Below are 15,724 nucleotides of genomic sequence, written 5' to 3' on the forward strand. Positions count from 1 at the left end.
GGAAAGAAATTTCAAATTTGACCAATTATCCCTTAAAAAATTCCTGAGTTGAGGTGGAGGGTCAGCGTTAATAAGGACCATGGGTTCATGGCGTAGCTCAATGAAAGGTAGCACCAGGCTGGAGTTAAGAAAGAAGACCGGAACCTGCCTGCCCTGGGCAACTTACCCAGCTTCCCAGAGCCCGCATCCTCAGCGGGATAACGAACGCAGCGACTTCCTCTAGGGCTGCTGGGAAGATTAAATGAGCCCATACACGCAAGCCCTGTGTCAATGCCAGGTGAGTGGCATCAATTATGTTAGCTATTATTACACCACACTTACGTGCTAGGAAAAAAGCTTTTTGTGGTCAGTATTTAAGAAATTTTCAGAACCCTATTCCAAAATGTATCATGCTAAAGAGTATCTTAAAACTTTTAAGTCAATTAAATAGCCATTCAAAAATAAAATGAACTTATAGAGAATTCAAACATTCATATTAATGCATATAATAGACAAACAGGTACTTCTCTTTCATCCTTGGTACAAATATTAGAATAATAGCACCTTTGCCTCTATTCAAATAGCACCTCTTCTCCCAAAGAATTTGATGTATTTTTCACAAGTATTTTCTTTAAATATCTTAACTAGAGAATATAATACCTGTTAAACTACAATGTGTTTTGTAGGAAACAATAATTATGATGTAGTTTTACAACCTTCAACTTTATTGAGGGAAAAAATTATATACTTTTTCATCTTTAATATTATTTTTAAAAGCATCACATTTTAAGATAGACTTTACTATTAATTATTATTATTATTAGCAATAATAATACTAATTATAATCATTAGCTCTTGGCAGCTGCTCAGACAATGGAACTAGAGACTCAATAAGCTTCTTTGAGTTTAACATTTTCATGCAACATATAATTTTAAAATACTGAAAATAGATTTAAACACTAGTAATTCTATATTTGTTTCCTTAACAGTGTTGTGACGTAATAGATTTCTTTCCTGTTTAAGTTGTTTCTTCCAGCTGCATACATAGCAATTATTCAGACCTCTGTAACTCACATTAGACTTAGAGACAGAGATCCTAATAAACCTTACCAGAGTTTGGAGTAAAATATATCAATTAACTTGACATGTTTTATCATGCTTCTTAATTCAGCTTATCTCAGAGCACAGAGGGAAATATATATAAACTTTTATAACACGTTTTTTAAAAATCAATAAAAGAAATAACAAGATGAATAATTTTAATAAGAATTAAAATAAATAATTCTACTACTGTAACATATCCCAAATCTTCTAAAGTTAATAATTTCACCTGAATACCATTATTGATCCTTATCAGAGAGGAATCTGAAAATCCTCATCTGCTTCAAAGGATTCATGGTGAATGATAACACATTTATAAATGTTTCCAAAAATTATTTACTTTTCCCAATCTTGCTTGACTCATATTTTTTCAAATATCTTTCTTTATGTTTATATGTGCTACTCTGTACTGCCTCCATCCAAACTCATGTCCACTATATTTCATTTATTAAATTTAAAGAATATAAGTATCTGCTTTTGGGTAAAGAAAATTAGATAATATCTCCTTATTTCATACATCTCAGAAAAATCAGTCAATCAAGTGTTTTAAAAATCAAAGTAGGATTTGTGACATCTATTGGTTCTCAAATCTTAGTGCAACATAAGAATGATCTGTTATAGTAACCAAAAGCATGGTATTGGTACAAAATAGAGACATAGACCAAAGGAACAGAACAGAAAACCCAGATATAAAACCATCTACTTACAACCAACTGGTCTTTGACATACAGACAACATATACTGAGGAAAAGAATCTCTATTCAATAAACAATGCTGGGAAAACTGGATAGACACATGCAGAAGAATGAAACAGGACCCCTATCTTTTACCACTCACAAAAATTAATTCAAGATGGATAAAAGACTTAAGTATAAGGCATGAACCATAAGAATTCTAGAAGAAAATGTAAGAATTCTAGAAGAAATGAATATCTAGAAACTCTTCTAGGTATCCTTCTAAGTAAAGAATTTATGACTAAGACTCCAATGGCAACTATAGCAACAACAAAAATAAATAAATAGGACTTGATTAAATTAAAAGGTTTCTGCACATCTAAGGAAATAATCAACAGAACAAATAGATAGCCTATAGAATGGGAGAAAATATTCATAATCTACACAGACAATAAAAGACTAATATCCAGAATCTACAAAGAACTCAAACAACTCAGCAAGAAAAAAACAAACAACCCTATTAAAAAGTGGACAAAAGACATGAACAGAAGTTTTTCAAAAGAAGATAAACAAATAGCCAGCAAATATATGAAAAAATGCTCAACATCACTCATCATCAGGGAAATGCAAATTAAAACCACAATAAGATATCATCTTACTGATGTTAGAATGGCTTTTATTTAAAAGTCCAAAAACAATAGATGCTGGCATGGATGCAGAAAGGATCACTTATCCACTGTTGGTGGGACTGCAAATTAGTACAACCCCTATGAAAACAATGTGGAGATTTCTCAAAGTAATAAAAGTAGAACTACCATTTGATCCAGCAATCCCACTACTGGGTATCTACCCAAAGGAAAATAAGTCATTTTATCAAAAAGACATCTGCACGTGAATGTTTATTGCAGCACAATTCACAATAGCAAAGGTCTGGAATCAACCCAAGTGCCCATCAATCATGAGTGGATCAATAAAACATGGTATGTGTATATCATGGAGTACTACTCAGCCATAAAAAAGATGAATTGCAAACTGCCTCTTGCAGCAATTTGGAAGGAATTGGAGATCATTATCCTAAGTGAAGTATCTCAGGAATAGAAAAACAAACACCACACATACTCTCTAATAAATTGGAACTAACTGTGCACAGAGGAAAGTAAAAGTCTTTGGAAATCAAGCAGAGAGGAGAGGGTAGGAGGGGAGAGGCAAAAACTCACCTAATGGGTATAATGAACAGTATTTGGGTAATGAGAATATTTATAGCCCTGACTCAAGCCATGTAACAAAACCATTTGTACCCTCTTAATATTTTGAAATAAAAAACAAGTAAATTAAAAATTTTTTTAAAAAAGAACAATCTGCAAACTTCCAATCCAGCAGAGTGATAGGCTAGATATGTAAGGGGCCCTCTCACAGTGGAACAAATAAATTGGGCAAAAAATGCAATTTTTGCTGCATCGCTGGGCTTACGGTAATTAAGATGCAACAGTCATTACAAGAACTCACCAATACCTGGTTCTCCTTTCTTTCTTGGGCACGTGGCAGACTGTACCTCCCAGGTCCCTTACAGCTTAAGAAGTCACATAACTAGTTCTGTCCAGTTAAATATGAATGGGATGACGTGCATCACTCTTAAGTTGACATAGTGAAGGTTTCATATATAATTCTCTATACTCTTTCTCCCATTTATGCCATGAAAGCATAGGCCTCACAGTGAGGTAGAGGAGCCACAAGAACAAAGTAACCTAGACAGGTTGGTCACAGTATAGAAGACAGATACATTGTAGATGCAGATACTCAGACCTGATGCTGGCCTGTAGGAGTGTGAATTCAACTGTTGCTATTTTAAATCACTGAGATTTTCAGAATTGGTTATCAAAATAATGTAGCCTAGCCTATTTTAGTTGATTCATAGTGGAAACCTACAAGGAGAAAAAATAGGCAGTGAGCTATAAGCATAGGTAAAGGGCAGCATTGCCCTGGAGATAAATGTTAATATTAACCTAGCTATCACAAAGGGAGGGAAGTTGAATTAAGATACAAGGATTTAGGCAGAGACTCTACAAGGGCTCAGTGATACCCCTGGCTTCCAGTAGAAAGAAACAACTTCAATTTAGGTCCCCATGTTTTCTACATACTAAAATCAACCATATATGAGCTCCCAATCAAAAAATCACAAAACAAAAAAGAGAAGATAAATCATCACGAGTCAACAAAAAATAACGATAACAGAATTGGATGCTCAGGAACTTCATATTTTAAATTACCACTCATAGACTATAAAATACTTATGTATATAATGTTTAATGGAATCACAAAAATTAACAAACAATAGAAAATCATCAAAAATAAAATGTTTATAATTTATAGGTGAAAAATGGCAATTATTGAAATAAAAATTGTTGTTGGATTAAACAACAGAAAATATAGCTGAACAGAAAATCAGTGAACTGGAAGGCTGCTCTGAAGAAATTACTAAGAATGAAGCATAGAGGGGCAATAAAGTAGAAATTTTGAAAGAGGCATTAATTAGATATAAGAGAATGAAAAGTAAAAGTCTAATAGACGGAGAAAATTAAATGGAGAAGAGAGAGTAGTTGAAAATATAATGACTGAAAACTTTCCAAATCTAAAGAAAGGCATGAATTCACAGATACTGGAAACACCACATTGAAGAATAAATCCACACACAGACACATTTTAGTAAACTACTATTCACCACAGATAAAGTGAATATCTTAAGAGCAAAAAGATCACTAAGAATCAACAGCTGGATTGCAAGTGGAAATCTCAGCAGCAATCATGGAAGCAAGAAGGCAGTCAAATATTTGCAAGATGCTGAGACTAAATAATTATCAATCTAGAACTCTTTGTCCAGAAACATTATCTTTTTAGAAAAAGTTCAAAATAAAGAAGTGTTCTGATAAAATAAAAACTGAGGATACTTACCACAAGTAGAGGAACTTCTAAAAAATGTATCCGGAAAAAAGAAAAATGATTTTAGCAAGAGGGCTGAAATGTGGGAAGAAATGGTGGACACATAACTTGTTTAAACTTTAGAAAAATCTAAGGAAACATTTGTTTCTTGAATCAATAGCAATGTCTGATTTGTAAAGATAAGAAAAAAGATGGAATGAAAATACTGGATAAAAGTAATGTGTAATCTGGGAGAAAGTGATCGGTGCTAGAGTGTTCAAAAGGGGCTTGAAATAGTAACTTGAAATGTTGGTAAAGTTAGTACAGTCAGCCTTTCATATCCACAGGTTGTGAATGTGAGATTACAGATAGAAACAAATTGAAATATATCTTTTGTTTATCTTTCAAACTTTATTACAAAAAGTGTTATTTTAGTAATACTTTTTTTTTTTTTAAGATAGGGCAGATAGCCCTAACATACCACCTTGCCCATAGAAAATACTCATTGGCCTTCACTAGTGGAATATGTCATGGGTTGCTAATATGCCATGCGTTGCTCTGAAATATATCTTTAATCACAATAAAAGTGGACTAAATTGTCCAATAAAAAAAAAAAAACAGGAAAAATGCAGCCACATACTGTTCACAAAAATCAGACCTAAAGTATGTGGGCCACAGAACGTTTAAAAGCAAAGAAAGGCTGAGCATGGTGGCTCACGCCTGTAATCCTAACACTTTGGGAGGCTGATGTGGGAGGATCGCCTGATGTCAGGAGTTCCGATACCAGCCTGAGCAACAGCAAGACTCCACCTCTACCAAAAATAGAAAAAATCGGCACACACCTATAGTCCAAGCTACTCGGGAGGCTGAGGCAGGAGGATCGCTTGAGCCCAGGAGTTTGAGGTTGCTGTGAGCTAGGCTGACACCATTGCCTGGTAGCCTGAGTGACAGAACAAGACTATTCCTAAGCTTCTCTCTTTTTTCCCTCCCCCACTCCCTTTCACAAGCGTCTACCTCCACCAGTGTTGCAGAGATGCACAGCTATCACCTTTGGCATCCTCCATCCTTTATCATGTATTTTGAGAAATTAAAATAGATTTTTTGGTTAGACATTCTCCAGGAGAGCTGGTTTTTATAGTCGTTCTCCTCAACAAAGGACCAGACTGCCTCATACATTTAGGCATTTATGCGCATGGTTTGAAGTGTCTTCCTGCTTCAGAGCAACTCTTACCTCCCAACATGTCTGTGTTCATCAGAATTGAATTCCTGGCCCTCCAGCCCTTTGAATGTCTTATATTTCCCTTCTACTCTTGATTTATGTTGGGTAGAATACAGGTGAGATGCTGAGTGCTAGTGCCACCTATTGTTGGGAAAGTAGAGGTGAATATGACACCATTGAGACACAAATTGAACTAATATTCACTTCTTAGGGTTGTGGCGAACATTGTGGGGGTGGGGGGAGGGAATACCTCTAACCCTTTGTAGGGAAAGGCAAAGATATACAATGCAACCCAAAGGTCAAAAAAAGAAAAAAAAAACTATTATCGGGTGGTGGGCAGATGGGAAGGGGGAGGAGGGGAAGGATATATACTTACAAAATAGGTGAGAGGCACACCACCTGGGAGGGTAGGACACGCTTGATGTTTTGGTAAGGCGGGGGGCGGGGGGAGGAATGGCAGGGGCAATATGTGTAACTCTAACAATATTTGTACCCCCATAATATGATAAAATAAAATTTAAAAAAAAGACTATCAAATGATAGAACCACAATCTTTGTCTCTGAGCTTGAGAAGCTAGCCCTGACTGCTCTTCAAAATCTGCAACATGCATTTTCACTCGCTGCTGGACTCCCCTACATCAGTGTTTCAAAAATCCCTCAAATATCACAAGACCAAAAGAGAACCGTTACTCCTCTCTTCACACCATCTCTTCTCGCTGTGGGAGTCTCTCCTTAGCTGTCCCTGTCTTCCTTAGGGCAATGCCTCCATGTTTTCCCTCCTCTTCAACGTCCTATCGCCTGCCAGGACCTCTTGATCCCACCTCTACCTGTTCCTTCCTCAAAGTCCCCTGACCCCACATCCTCTGCTCCTGTCCTCGGTCAGGTCTTTATTTCCTGACCATTGTACAATATCACTAACTTTCTCACTGATCTATTGATAGTCCTCCAATACAAGAAACTTGGATGATTCTCTATTAAATATAGAATAAAGTCCAAACACTTCAACCCAGCATTCAAAGCAAAACCCTTCACTCTTGAATCTTTAAACTTCTTCTCAGCTTTATTTTCCATGGCACATCCCTTGAACCATACCCTGCAGTTGTTGGTGTTCTTGTTCCCTCTGTCATACCTCAGCACCTTTGCTCAGTAGCACCGATGGTAACGTCCTTCAAGAAATATCTCCTAGCTGGAGAACTTGCCACTCTTGAATTCCCAGCACAAACTCTGTTACCTCTTGTAAGAGCACTCCCAGTCCCAATTAATCCCTCCCTTCTCAAATACTCCCCAAACACTTTGAACCTCTATTGCAGTATTTATCCCATTTTATCTTATATCAGAGTTATTTATATATGAGTCTTTCTCCCACTATACTGCACGCTTCTTGGAAGCAGGGACTGTGTCTTATTTATTTCTGTATCATCCACATATTCTAGCAAAATCCTTTGTTCATATATATTTGTAATAGGAATAAACAAAAGTTCCATTGAAATCGGAGTAACCAATCACACGAGCCAACTCCTTAGGAAATGTTAAGAGAAGATGGCCTTTCCATTTTTTTAACTTGTTTTTACACCTATGTAGCAATTAATAAGATGCTGTACACTGCTACCACGAGCCATGGAAATAAACAAGACAGGGTGGAGGATCTGAGAAAATTTGTTCTAGCAAAACTTTGTTGACATCAAGCGTAAAGAACTCAACAAACCCTGCTCTGCAATTTGTCCTGAGAATGCTGGATTCGGGTTGCTTTGTTTGTAAATGATGAAATTTTGGTAAGGAACTGATAACCTAATGGGGATATGCAAATATCCTTTGGAAGGTCTTTGATCACATAATATATTTCTTCCTTGCTTTGGGGCTCAAAGGATGAGGATGACAGAGAAGACGGAATGGAAAATGGAAGGGTGGGGGCAGAGGGAAGGGAAGCAAGTGGTAGGGAAGAGCGGTGGGAGAAAACACAAGGCACATGGAGCAACTTAAAAGGACCAGAAGTGATTTATAACCCGTTTGGTGTCCAGTATGCTCATCGCTCTGCCCTCTGGTCCGGGGCTGTCTTTGATCTTTCTCACGGCTCGGCCCATCTGCTGCCTGGAGGACCTAGAAGGACCAAGGGTCAGAGTGATGTTATTTCTTCTCTTGTTCAGCCTCATACTCTCTCTGCAATCCTGCTTCCTCACTGCTTTTACCAGGGCTGAAATCAATGACCTGCCTTTGTACGTATGTGTGTGTGTATTTTGGAGGGGACTGTCGTGGATTCAATTGTGTCCTCCAAAAAGATTATGTTCAAGTCATAAGCCCCAGGACCAGGGAATGGGACCTTCTTTGGAAATGGTCAGCTGTATAAGCCAAGTTTGCTAATATAATCAGGTTAAGATGAGGTCACACTGGATTAAAGTGGACCCTGGTCTAGTGACTGGTATCTTTGTAAGAGAAAGGCGAAGGAGATTTGGACACAGACACACAAGGGGGAAAGACAACCATGTGAGGCAGGAGGAAGAAGGAGGGATCCTTCCCCAGAGCGTGGCTCTGCCGGCACTCTGGTTTCAGACTGGTAGCCTCCAGGACTGCGAGTGAACACATACCTGTTGTTTTAAGCCACCCAGTTTGTGGTAATTTGTACGGCAGCCCTAGGAAATTGAAACAGAGAGTTAAGGGCGTTGAGTAATCCGAGGAGATCTTAGAGCAGAGAAGAAAACTATAAAACTTCTCTCCTCCTGAGATAGAAGCTAATCCATTTGGCCCAGATCTCTAAACAATGCGGTTTGCTCTACTTAGAAAATATTTTGTAATATTAAGTTCTGGCTTTGCAATTTCGTTTTATTAATGTTTCAAATCTCAGCCAGAACAAAGAAGCTGTCACCGAGGACGAGAAGAAAGTGGAGGAGTCGGCAAATGTCTGGCATCTAGTAGGTGTTTAATAAAAATACTTGTTGCATGAATGCATGGAAACAGAATGATCGGAAAATGTCATGAGACATAAAAGCAGAAACTCTGATCCTGCTCCCTGAGCGCCAGAGTGAGGAGACTTCGCAGTCGGGGCTGAGTAGCCAAAAGCATACGTCACCCACGAAAGTCAAGGGTGGTGCCCCTGACATAAGACACGTGTCAAGCAATCTACTACAGCATTGCGGAAAGCACCACGTGCTCACGTGAATAAAACGTTCTCCTAAGTGTCTGGGCTCTAGGATGGATCGGTGGGTGATGCAGTGCGTACCTACTGCTCGTAAAAAATGAATTGGTTAAGATGGGAACAACTCACGTCGCATCTTTCTGTGTTTCCCCACACACACGCTTCACCTCTCCAGCACGTACTCTGCCTCCCGAAGGCGAGAGTATCCGTTGTCAGAAGGCTCCGTGTGAGACGCTGGGCCACTCATCCGCCTCCCCGCAGTCCCCGAGAATCCCTGCCCTGTACCCAAAGACCCCTGCAGCCCCTGAACCTGCCCATCCCGTTACCTTTCTACTCCAGTTTAAAGGCTGTCATCAGAGCAAGCACTGTCCAGGTAAACGCTCTTCGGTAATTTCCAGCCACCTCTCGGATCAAGCGCGCCTCCTTCCTGTGCCCCTTGAGCAGCAGTGCTGTCCCGGAGAACTTTCCTTTCCGCGGTGACGGAAGTGTTCTGTGACTGGTGCCTCATGCAGGAGGCACCAGTCACATGTGGTTATTGAGCACTTAAAAGGTAGCCAGTGCAGCTATAAAGGTTGACTTTTAATTTAATTTTAATTAATTTATATTTAAACAGCACAAGTGGCTAGTGCCTGCTATACTGGACAGCACAGCTCTAGGCTATTTTTGAGGAACCCTTGGTCTTTTTCATTGCCTGTGTCTCCTGCTGTGTCCTTACCCTCAGACGCTGGTCTAACCAGAAACAGCCCACGGCCGTCCATCTACAGATACCTTGTCCACTGGCCTTGAAATCCGCAGAACCTCCAGGGCATCAAAGAGATTGCCTGCTCACCTCTGCCCATGAAGCAGCAAATACTTGGGGACTTTGAAGTTGCAAAGAAACCCACCATCCAGCCATTTGGATAATTCATCACTGAAAGGAATTTTATCACAAGAATGAATTAACCCAGCTCCACCTGGAATTTTCTTCTGATATTTCCTGTGACCTATGATTACGTCAGCCAGTCAGCGTTTCTTTCTTTCTTTCTTTCTTTCTTTCTTTCTTTCTTTCTTTCTTTCTTTCTTTCTTTCTTTCTTTCTTTCTTTCTTTTTTTGAGACAGAGTCTCACTGTGTTGCCCAGGCTAGAGTGAGTGCCGTGGCGTCAGCCTAGCTCACAGCAACCTCCAACTCCTGGGCTCCAGCAATCCTCCTGCCTCAGCCTCCCGAGTAGCTGGGATGACAGGCACACACCACCATGCCCGGCTAAATTTTTTTCCTATATATTTTTAGTTGGCCAAGTAATTTCTTTCTATTTTTAGTAGAGACAGGGGTCTCGCTCTTGCTCAGGCTGGTTTCGAACCCCTGACCTCGAGCAATCCGCCCGCCTCAGGCTCCAAGAGTGCTAGGATTACAGGCATGAGCCACCATGCCCAGCCTCAGTCAGCATTTCTTAACAGGTTCTCTACATACAGGTTGGTTTCTTAGACACGCTCTAAAAAAGTAAAATAGGTGCTTCCATCCAAGGGGGAAAAAGCTGTCATTCACAAGCAAAAATATACATATCAAAATGGAAAGTTCAGGATATATTTATTTGTCATCTTACTTTTGCATATTTATTTCATCTCCTACTGTATACCAAAGGCTGCTTAGAGGCAAAAACCATGCCTTTTCTAGGCTACAGAGAATCTTCCATTCTCAGTCTAAACCCTTGTTGCTTACAGGGGTCCTCAGATCAGCAGCATCAGGAAGCTCCTTAGAACTGCAAGCTGCACCTCATTCCTACAGGACCCAAACTTGCAAGATGCCCAAGTCATTTGTTTTCTTATTACAGTATTGAAAAGCACTGATCTAAACTATTCAATATTGTCTACACTCATTCCAGTAAATATGTGGGCTTGTTGGAAAGATAATAATAGGCTTGTCTTCAGCTGCTTCTATATTTTATGGGATATTTAAATTATTTGTAAAAAGCTCATCAATTAGCTAATTGATTGTAACTTAAATTTGAGAGGTAGCATATTTTGGTGGAGAGGGTGCTAAATTGAGACTAGAAAACCTGAAATTTCTATAATATTTTTGGCTCTGTCATTGCCTGTTGAAATAACTTTGGGCAAGCCATTAATTTTGTTTGGCTTCAGTTATTTTTTTGTTTGTTTGTTTTTTAACTACTATGCATTTAAATATATAAAACAAGGGTTTTCTAGTTACTCCCAAACTGGGGCCCACCGCTCTTTAGAATTTCACAAAGGAGTAATAGGACCTCAAACAATTTTTTTTTGTATATTAAGAAGGCTAACATTGGAATCATTCATTTAACCATGATAAGGTTACCCGGAATTTTTTCCTTAGCTACCACATCTTCCTTGCTTCCCCAGATTAAAGTCAAGATTTAAGCTGTCTCAGACACATGAGAAATTCTCTCATTTTTAAAGACTTCCGTAATTAATATGGAACCGATATTCAACAGTCTTGAATGCAGACGGACCTAAATCCTTCAATCTTTAAACTGTCGTGTGAGCCAGAATCCTGGCAGTCAGAGGAGATTAGGAAGAGCAAGTCCCCCTTCTCTGAAAAGAGCCTTTTATACAGACCCCACCGGGGATTAGTCGTCAGCCCTGGGCAAGTCCCTCCAAGAATGATACACAGCATCCTTGCAGGGGATGGAAGGAGAGGAGAAGTGGAATACAACAAAAAGCAAAGGTGATCCACTCCACGGCATTGCTTGGGGCCAAAGGCCCTTCCAGCCAATGACAGGCAAAAAAGGTAGACACAGTTTTCCCTTTGCTCACACTTTTGTTCAGTTTATTTCTTTCTTGGGCTTTACTAAGAATAGGAAGCCTTTTCATTCTGTTTGACTTCAGCAACTCCATATAGTCACTGTTTTGTAAAACTGAATGCAGATCTGTCTCCATTAGAGATACCTGAAGTTTTTCCAGTCCCTCAGTGTCCTGGGGACTTGGTAAAGGGTGTATTTAGACACCACACTACATTTCAGAGAAAATGTGATCTTCGTTAAAGGGTTTGCTTCCACATCCCCTGCTTACGCCAAACACACTTTCCAGTTAATAGAAGCCGATGCAGCAAAACTGGCTGTAATTAAAAGGGAGGAAACATTTTGCATAAGAAAATGTGTTATTTGGCTTAAGCATAAATATGTAAAACCGTGGAAGGTGATAGGATACCATTTGTATTCCCATTTTTTACTTACTGAACAAGCTGTTGGAAGAAAAATTGTTTTAACTATTAACTTACTATATTTAATACGTTTTAAATGTTTCACTTAGTGACTGCCGGGGACCCTGTAAAAATAACTTTAAATTCCAATGTCAAGTGGAGCATGAAGATTTGGTTTCATTTTCAAAACTGCTCTGTTGAGAAATACACCCTAAAAGGCAATTCTCATTTTACTTTCTTATAGCTCCAACAGCTGCGGGACGAATTATAAAATGTATTTAACCCAATCTGAAAGTTAGAATTTTGATCTCGGAAGAAAGTATTTTTGAAGTGTCTCACACATGCCAGAAAAAAGGATTTAGAACTTTGATAAAGCTTAAGAAAGTAAGAAGCACTGCCAAATTTTAACAAAGGACTACCCTTTTTTTTTTTAACCAAAAATGCTTCAGATCTATATTATACAATTTAATACTTTATATACAGCATTATATATGAATGAGTAGTATACTTTCTCTTATTCCTGAATTTTACACCTTTCTGGACACATCATATTTCCATAGACAAAAAGCTACTTTACACAAACAAATTCAAATAAACATTTATTCGTTCACAAATAAGTAAATGTAACACACATACAGATACATAGTAACCGATATTTACCTATTCTGACTATCCACCCAAAAAGACCATGTTTTCAGAAAAGGATCTATCTTTCTGAAGCTGTAGACAGCTTTTTGAGGAGTCACTGGTTAATAAGGACCCAGAGCCATGGTAATTTTTCAAAGTCTGTCCCAGGGGAACACCCCAGATCTCTAGAGAGGTATGGAAATGGCCTCAGCGTCTTCTGTCTGGACTGGTGGCCTTTGAGAGGAGGAAGTGCCGTCCCATCTAGCGTTGGCAGACTTCAGATAGGCTAACGCCACAGTCTTATCTGCACTCTCAGTGCTGTGCCATCCATCATTGCCATCATCTTCAAAAAAAAATCACAGTACAGTATCTCAGTATCTGTTCTCTGCAGCCATGACCATCTCGGTATTCGCACTAAGAAAAAATATGCTTAGATAATTCTTACACTAATAAAAAATGTCCCATGTACTTACTATCTCACTGCTTTTCTCCTTTGACTTTATTAAAAGATTTTTAATGAAGTTTGTAAACACTATGCTCTGCCCAAATAATGACTTAGGTTGTTATGCTTCTCAATGTCTACATTGGAGTAAGAAATACAATGTTTCTTACAAAAAGAATGCAACATGGCTCTGAGATCCTTTGAGCTGAAATGTAGAGAAGGTTATATGTAACAAAAGATGTGTGCACCATATAAATGCACTTACAGGTTTGTTTCTGATCTCTAGTTGTTTAGTATCATAATGGCCCTTTTCCTAAGTTCTCAAGTTCCATTTGTTTCACCTAATTCCATTTTAAGTTTAACACCTTCAATCAACGCATATACTAATATCTTCATTAATCGACTGACCAAGAAATATTTCTTAAATGTTATGAGGAGAGCTACCAAAAATCTAGCAGACATGTCACAAACTCCCAAGGAGTTTATATCCTAATTGAAAAATATGACAAATCATTAAACAGTAAAAGTCTACATGTTTTTAACTTATCTATATCGGTTTCTTTACCAAAAATATTTGAGGCACTTAAACATTTTAAAGGGGATTTGTTTTTATTTTTTAGTAAGATAATTTGTTGACACGGGAAAATAAAAGTAGGAAGTCAGAACACGTGAGCCACAAAGGTGGCACTGATGAAAACACGACCAGTTACCAGGTGCACGGTGTCCATGACATAAGAGCAGCCCAGGTACACAATTGAGGGAGCTTTTATTATTACTAGAACTAGGAGAAATTTCCGTTATGGATTCTTATCAGGGGATATAATACGACTCAATTGAGCTACAACCTCAACAAGGGTCTTTCCATATTGTAATATTGAGTTTCATTTTGCTGTGCAACATTCTCCAGTGTGATGGCAATGGGAGGCAGTAAGTAATTGAGAGCTACATGGAAGAATTTAGAGAGGGAACATTAACAGACAACCAGCATATTACCGTAACTCACTGCCGCTGCCGTAACAACCAACCAAAGTCTCAGTCTCTCAGCACGAGAAAAACCAGTGAAATGTAGGTTGTGCGTTTCTCCTTGGCAGCTCTCCTCCAAAGGGTGACTTCTGTCTGTGCCAGCCATCCCTCTGGCATGTGTGGCCCCTGAGTTGCCGCGCAGGCGGAGCATGGAGGAAGGTACCCTGGCTTTTAACTGCCTCGGCTCAGAATGGACACGAGTCAACTCTCCCCACGGGCCGCCGGCCAAAACGCAAGGACGTGGCCTCGCCATGCTGCAAAGGAAGCTGGGTAATATAACTTCCCCTGCGCCCTGGATTAAGAAAATAAAATGGGATTTAGTGGACTTATAACATTCTCTCTGCCACAACTGAGAAAGCCAGGCTGAGGAGATTGGTCACGACCCAAAACATACTGGCCCTGTGGTTTCCAAAGGGGAGGGCGCATACCATGCCGGCTGCACCGGGTAATACGAGAACAAAATATGACAACTTCTGTGTATTGTTATAATTTAATCCAACAACAACAAAATATATGTGTGTGTGTATATAAAATATATATACAAATCTAGCCCCTACATAAGATGGCCTCATGTCACCATATGCAAGGTATCCTGACAAAGAGGCAACAGTTCTGCAAGCTGAAGGAGTTGACAGTGGTGTCCTCACTTGATCCTGAGCATTCGGTACCTTGTCAGGTGTTTCAGTTTCAGTTAGGTGGATTTACTGGTCACATGACCTGGTGTTAATGAAAATAAGCCTGACAAGAATGGATACCTGGCTTTAAAAGAGTCCTGAAAAAAACACCACAGACAGAAGATGACACCAAAATATTAAAATACCAAATGACAAGCAGGGCTCATCATGCTTCAATGCCCTGGCTTTATTATGGGATGATAATAATAATAATAATCTAATCAGATGGAATCAGTCAAAAAAATAATTACCAAGACAGTTATTTGAAAAAAAAATGGATTTATATCCACTATCATTAATAATAATCCTAATCGTAAATGCACATTGAGCCATGAGATATTAATCTGGTACTTGAAAAAATTTCACTGAATTTAAAGATAAGTACTCACAAGCTTCTTTAGAGATCTGTTACTTGATCACAAAGACAAAAAAGCCCAACACCCCATTGAGAAAACACTGTTTTTCCTGCCATAGAATGAAAACTGAACATTCATTCATTTAAGAAATAGTTACTGAATGCCTACCATGAGTTATGCACTATTTTAGGCATGGAGGATTTAGGGGTGCAGAAAACAGGAAACATGTACGGCCCTCCTGGAGCTGACATTCTAGCACAGCGGTTCTCAACTGGGAGCGATTTTGCTCCCTGGGGGCCATTTGGCTACAATTGGAGACACTTTCACTTTTTCTAGCTGGGGCAGGGTGGGGCGGGGTAGAGGCAAGGTTGCTGCTAAACACCCTGCATGGCAGAAACAGCCCTCCACAAGGAAAAATTATCTGGCCCAAAG

The sequence above is a fragment of the Microcebus murinus genome, chromosome 13 (genome assembly GCF_040939455.1).
Source record: "Microcebus murinus isolate Inina chromosome 13, M.murinus_Inina_mat1.0, whole genome shotgun sequence".
NCBI lineage: Eukaryota > Metazoa > Chordata > Mammalia > Primates > Cheirogaleidae > Microcebus > Microcebus murinus.